Here is a 6,997-nt window from a genome sequence, read left to right as displayed (position 1 = left end):
ATTGATCATTTATTTTTAATAAGCATTTGTTCAACTGCCCTAAGACAAATCATGACCTCGGGCTGGATTGGCACCACCTATCAAATTCACAACCTGTTCATGTGGCAAGAGAGATTTGTAACTCACCAGTCCAATTCCTATTAATTTGAAGAAGTTTAGCTCTTGTCATTTCACTCTTACTGACTCAAGGCTGGGTTTGGACTGTAGTGCCATGGCCAAGGCTCCAGACCACTGAGAATGGTCAAATCTAAGGCTTTGAGTTGGATATAATGTAGTTACGAAGTACTGAGAGTTTGATATTTATAAGCACTAGCTCAATTAAAATCGAACTGCCCTAACACTTAAGCAACACAATGTTGGAGGAAGTCAGCAGCATCTATGGAGGGAAATAAACAGTTGGTGTTTTGTGCTGAGCTCTTTCATCAGAACTAGAGTCCTGATGAAAGGTCATGGCCCAAAACATCAACTGTTTTTTTCCCTCCATAGATGCTGTCTGACTTGTTGAGCTCTTATAGTTTGTATGTGTTGTTTAAGATTTCCAGCATCTGCAGAATTTCATTTGTCTCTAATTTTCCAGAGTGGATTGTGTGAGCTTTGACAACTTGTAGAGAAAATAGCCATCAGGTCTTGGACAGATTGGTGGCAAATTGCAGTCTGCACTTGGAAGTCTAACTAGATGGTGTAAGTGAAGTAAAAGAACAGATTTACCTTGTAGCTTTCGTGCACTTAATCTTTTATTGGACTTCTGTGTTACAAATAGTGCATTAATATGTGGAAATTAAAAGATTGCATTTTGTTCACTATCTTTCGGACCTTTCCCGGCAGCTGCTCAATTAGATAGTGGACTCTAATTTAGAAGACAAAGTTCAAGCCTTTCCTCAGGGAACTCAGAATATAAACCACATGTCATGCTGTTTAGGGTGGATAATTGTTAGTGGGTTGCCTCATTGAGAACAATATGGAAGCATTTAAGATGGTAGGAATTTTGTGTGGTTTTAGTCTCATATAAGTATGGATGTACTTTATTGAAAGTGCTGAACGTAGAACCTAACAACATAGTTGGCCCACAATGTTGTGTCAACCTTTTAAATTAAAGATCAATCTAAGCCTTCCATTTTTTATCATCGTGCCTGCCTCTGGTCCCTGAACTTCCCTCCAATCACCCCAAAATTATGCCTTCTCCTTTTAGCCATTTCCACCCTGGCTTTCCACTCAATCTATGCCTCTTAGCATCTTGTACACCTCTATCAAGTTATCTCTCATTCTCCTTTGCTCCAAAGAGAAAAGCCCGAGCTAACTCGACCTTTTCCCCAAAAGGCATGCTCCCTAATCCAGGCAACATTCTGGTAAATTTCTGCATCCTCAGTAAAACTTCACATCCTTTCTATAATGAAACAATCAGAAGTGTACCCAATCCTCTCAAGTGTTGTCTAACCAGGGTTTTATAGATTTGCAACATTTCCTCATGACTGTAACGCGATCTCCCAACTAATGAAGATCAACAAACCATATATCCTATCAACTTGCGTGACAACTTTAAGGAATCTATGGCTGGGGATCACCTGTTCCTCCACACTGTCAGGAGTCCTGCCACTAACCCTGCATTTTGCCTTCAAATTTGACTTTCCAAAGTTAATCACTTCATACTTTTCCTAGGTTGAACTGCCACTTCTCAGCCCACCTCTGCATCCTGTAAATGTCCTCATCCAATTCATTTATAAAGACCAGAGTTGGGTGGGGGCAAGGTCCCAGAACAGCCCTGGGGACAATATTTCAGCAGAATATACTCCAACTACTACCACCCTCTGCATTCTATATGCTTACCAATTCTGTATCCACCTAGCCAAGTTTCTCTGGAACCCAGGCTTCATTTATCCTTGCAAGTGGAACACGTGCTACACCTACCCCTACACCACCTCCTACCATTCAGGGCCCCAAGCAGTCCCTCCAGGTGAGGCTCCCAGTGTATATCAGTGAGACCCAACATTGATTAGGAGATTGCTTTGCCGAGCACCTACAGAGGTCTGACAGAAAAAGCAGTACCTCCCAGTGGGTTCTGCATATGAATTCATCAGCAATACTGGAGGTCTCCCTGCTTTCCCACATCCTGCAAGAGGACCATTCAATTACTCTGCCTAGCATCCTTACTGTAAAATTGCCTTCACCCAAATAAGTACTTTCCCACACCATCTACTTCTATTCCCCCCAGGCAACGTTTATGGTCACTATCTTTGAAATGCTCAGCCACGGAGAGACCTGACAGCTTTCATTGCCTAGCACCATATTCAGTATGGCCTCTCCTTTAGTCAGCATGTCTACATAATTGAGTTGGGAACTCTTTCTGGATGCCTAAAAATTCCATCCAATCTAAACTTTTTGCATTAAGCAGGTACCAATCAATATTAGAGAAGTTGAAGTCACACATGACAACAACTTATTTTTGCACCTTTCCAAAATTTACCTCCCGATCTGTGCCTCTGAGGTAGTCAACAGAATATTCCCAATGAAGTGATAGCTCCCTTCCTGTTTCTGATTTCCACCCACACTCACAGGGTAGACAAGCCTTCCATGATGTCCTCCCTTTCTGCAGTTGTGATGTTATCTGATCAGCAATACCACCTCCCCACCTCTTTTACCTCCTGTCTTGTTCCTTTTGAAACATCTGAGCCCCAGAACTTTCAGCAATCATTCCTGCTCCACATACTTGCCTCCAATCACCTTAAAATTATGCCTCCTCTTATTAGCCTTTTCTGCCCTAGGAAAAATTTCTCTGGCTACCCTCTTGTTCCATGCCTCTTAATCACCTTGAACCCCCATATCAAGTCACCTCTCCTCCTCTCCAAAGCAAAAGACCCCAGCTCGCTCATAACCTGGATTTCAAAATTTCAGATCATATGCACCAGGAATTTATAACCACAAAATTATCAAGATTTGTGCTGAAATCTGTTGCCTTGCAGTTAAATATGGGTAGCTATCATGTTGATCCAATAATATTTGCATCATTCTTGAGTATTAATAGAGTTCTCTTCCAGAGGAAACTGCCATCGTTTTTAACCACATGGCTCTAGCCAGATTGTATGCATGATCACATTTTGTTCAACTCACATTTTCATAGTTGCCGTATTGAAAACGTTGAGTATTGTGCAGAACCACAGTGGCCTGAAGCTGGAGAGGTAATAAACTGAATTTAGTTATGGTCAGGCAACTCCATGCACATAAATATTCTCCTGGTCCACTAGCTACGCTTCCAGTTTCTCTTCCTGGCTCACTCAGGTTGACTTTTGTTGGTAACCTCACATCATTTAATTTGGGGGTGTGGCACTGTTGCTCAGAGATAGTGTCACAGCTGCAGAAGAGGAGTCGTGGAGGGATTGTCTATGGAGTCTCTGTTGGGTGGAAGTTAGGAACGGGAAGGGGTCAATAACTCCACTGGGTGTTTTTTTATAGACGACCCCATAATAACAGGGACAGCGAAGAGCTGATAGGGAGACAGATTCTGAAAAGGTGTAATAACAGCAGGGTTGTCACAGTGGGAGACTTTAATTTCCTTAATATCGATTGGCATCTCCCGAGAGTGAGGGGTTTAGATGGGGTAGAGTTTGTTAGGTGTGTTCAGGAAGGTTTTTTGACACAATATGTAGATAAGCCTACAAGAGGAGAGGCTGTACTTGATCTGGTATTGGGAAATGAACTTGGTCAGGTGTCAGATCTCTGTGGGAGAGCATTTTGGAGATAGTGATCACAATTCTATCTACAATAGCATTGGAGAGGGATAGGAACAGACAATTTAGAAAAGCATTTAATTGGAGTAAGGGGAAATATGAGGCTATCGGGCAGAAACTTGGAAGCATAAATTGGGAACAGATGTTCTTAGGGGAATGTACAGAAGAAATGTGGCAAATGTTCAGGGGATATTTGCGTGGAGTTCTGCTTAGGTACATTCCAATGAGACAGGGAAAGGATGGTAGGATACAGGGACCGTGGTGTACTAAGGCTGTTGTAAATCTAGTCCAGAAGAAAAGAAAAAAGCTTAACCAAAGGTTCAAAGAACTAGGTTATGACAGAGATCTGGAAGATTATCAGGCTCGCAGGAAGGAGCTTAAGAATGAAATTAGGAAAGCCAGAAGGGGCCATGAGAAGGCCTTGGTGGATAGGATTAAGGATAACCCCAAGGCATTCTACAAGTATGTGAAGAGCAAGAGGATAAGACGTGAGAGAATAGGACCAGTCAAGTGTGACAGTGGAAAAGTGTATGGAACCAGAGGAGATAGCAGAAGTATTTAATGAATACTTTGCTTCAGTATTCACCACGGAAAAAATCTTGGCAATTGTAGGGATGACTTACAGTGGACTGAAAAGCTTGAGCATGTTGATATTAAGAAAGAGGATGTGCTGTTGCTTTTGGAAAGCATCAAGTTGGATATGTCACCGGTACCGGATGAGATGTACCCCAGGCTACTGTGGGAGGTGAGGGAGGAGATTGTTGAGCCTCTGGCGATGATCTTTACATCATCAATGGGGACGGAAGAGGTTCCGGAGGATTGGAGGGTTACGGATGTTATTCCCTTATTCAAGAAAGAGTAGAGATAGCTCAGGAAATTATAGACCAGTGAGTCTTACTTCAGTGGTTGGTAAGTTGATGGATGGAGAAGATCCTGAGAGGCAGGATTTATGAACATTTGGAGAGGAATAATATGATTAGGAATAGTCAGAGTGGCTTTGTCAAAGGCAGGTCATGCCTTACAAGCCTGATTGATTTTTTTGAGAATGTGACTAAACCCATTGATGAAGGTAGAGCAGTAGGTGTAGTTATGGATTTCAGCAAGGCATATGATAAGGTACCCCATGCAAGGCTTATTGAAAAAATAAGGAGGCATGGGATCCAAGGGGACATTGCCTTGTGGATCCAGAATTGGCTTGCCCACAGAAGGTGAAGTGTGGTTGTAGATGGGTTATATTTTGCATGGAGGTCGGTGACCAGTGTTGTGTCTCAGGAATCTGTTCTGGGACCCTTACTCTTAGTGATTTTTATAAATGACCTGGATGAGGAAGTGGAGGGATGGGTTAGTAAATTTGCTGATGACACAAAGGTTGGAGGTGTTGTGGATAGTGTAGAGGGCTATCTGAGGTTACAGCGGGACATTGATAGGATGCAAAACTGGGCTGAGAAGTGGCAGATGGAGTTCAACCCAGATAAGTGTGAGGTGGTTAATTTTGGTAGGTCAAGTAGGATGGCAGAATATAGTATTAATGGTAAGATACTTGGCAGTGTGGGGATCAGAGGGATCTTGGGGTCCGAGTCCGTAGGACGCTCGAAGTAGCTGTGCAGGTTGACTCTGTGGCTAAGAATGCATATGGTGCATTGGCCCTCATCAATTATGGGATTGAGTTTAGGAGCCAAGAGGTAATGTTGCAGTTATGTAGGACCCTGGTCAGACCCCACTTGGAGTACTGTGCTCAGTTCTGGTCAGCTCACTATAGGGATGATATGGAAACCATGGAAAGGGTGCAGAGGAGATATACAAGGATTTTGCCTGAATTGGGGAGCATGTCTTATGAGAATAGGTTGAGTGAACTTAGCCTTTTCTCCTTGGAGCGATGGAGGATGAGAGGTGACCTGATAAAGGTGTATAAGATGATGAGAGGCATTGATCATGTGGATAGTCAGAGGCTTTTTCCCAGGGCTGAAATGATTAACACGAGAGGGCACAGTTTTAAGGTGCTTGGAAGTAGGTAGAGGAGATGTTGGATAAGTTTTTTTACACAGAGAGTGGAGAGTGTGTAGAATTGGCTGCTGGTGACAGTAGCGGAGGCGAATACAATAGGGTCTTTTAAGAGAATCCTGGACATGTACATGGAGCTTGGAAAAACAGAGGGCTATGGATAACCCTGGTTAATTTCTAAGGTAAGGACATGTTCAGCACAGCTTTGTGGGCTGAAGGGCCTGTATCGTGCTGTAGGTTTTCTATGTTTGTATGTACACCTTCATCTACACCATCTGTGAATGTTCACACTGTCATCTACAGCCTGGGTGTTCATGGAAGCTTTCTACTTGTAGAGCTGAGTCAAACATTTATTAATAGAGAACTTGTATGTAGTATATTACAGATGCTCATGTAAAATAATTGTACACCTTCAGCTGACATTGAGGATGGAGGTTCCAGAACTCTAGCTGATGTTCATTTGTTTTATTTTTAACTCCACACCCTCCACCACACATTCTTCAACAGCAAACATCACCAAAGGGATTTGATTCCATGTTCTGTTGCCAGTTTACACCTTAATTAGTCCACCTGTGAACACCTTCAGCTATTCACTGCACCAGTAAAATGACTGCAATTGTTGGGTTCCACATGGTCTCACAGAGTGCTGAACAAATTTCTAGCACATCAAACTTTCCCCCAGAGATAATCATAAATGCTCTCACATCTTAACTATCTGGTTCTCTATCCTCTGGAAGTGCATGTTTCTTTTGAAAATCACCCCTTTTACAAAAGTTAGTTTTGCTTTCCTTTACTGTTTACATTTTAAAATGGTACAGTTCTTAGATGGTATGTCTTTGTGGTTAGAGATCTTTTAAATCAGGGGTTTCCAACTTGGGGTCCATGGACACCTAGCTTAATGGTCTATGACATCAAAATAACAGTATAGTGAAGAATCCCACGCACCCCTCACAAACTCTTCTCCCTCCCGCCATCTGGCAAAAGGTACCAAAGTATTCGGGCTCTCACAACCAGGCTGTGCAACAGTTTCTTCCTCCAAGCCATCAGACTCCTCAATACTCAGAGTCTAGACTGACATCTACATCATTTATTATTATATTTGTCCTCTACTGTGCCTATTGTCTTGTTTATTAATTATTGTATGCCCTGCACTGTTTTGTGCACTTTATGTAGTCCTGTGCAGGTCTGTAGTCTAGTGTAGCCTTGTGTTGTCTCACATAGTCTAGTGTAGTTTTGTGTTGTTTCATGTAGCACCGTGGTCCTGGAGGAACGTT

The sequence above is a fragment of the Mobula hypostoma genome, chromosome 20 (assembly GCF_963921235.1).
Source record: "Mobula hypostoma chromosome 20, sMobHyp1.1, whole genome shotgun sequence".
In the NCBI taxonomy this organism is placed as follows: Eukaryota; Metazoa; Chordata; class Chondrichthyes; order Myliobatiformes; family Myliobatidae; genus Mobula; species Mobula hypostoma.
The sequence above is the reverse complement of the archived record's forward strand: the minus strand, read 5'-3'. Positions refer to the sequence as shown.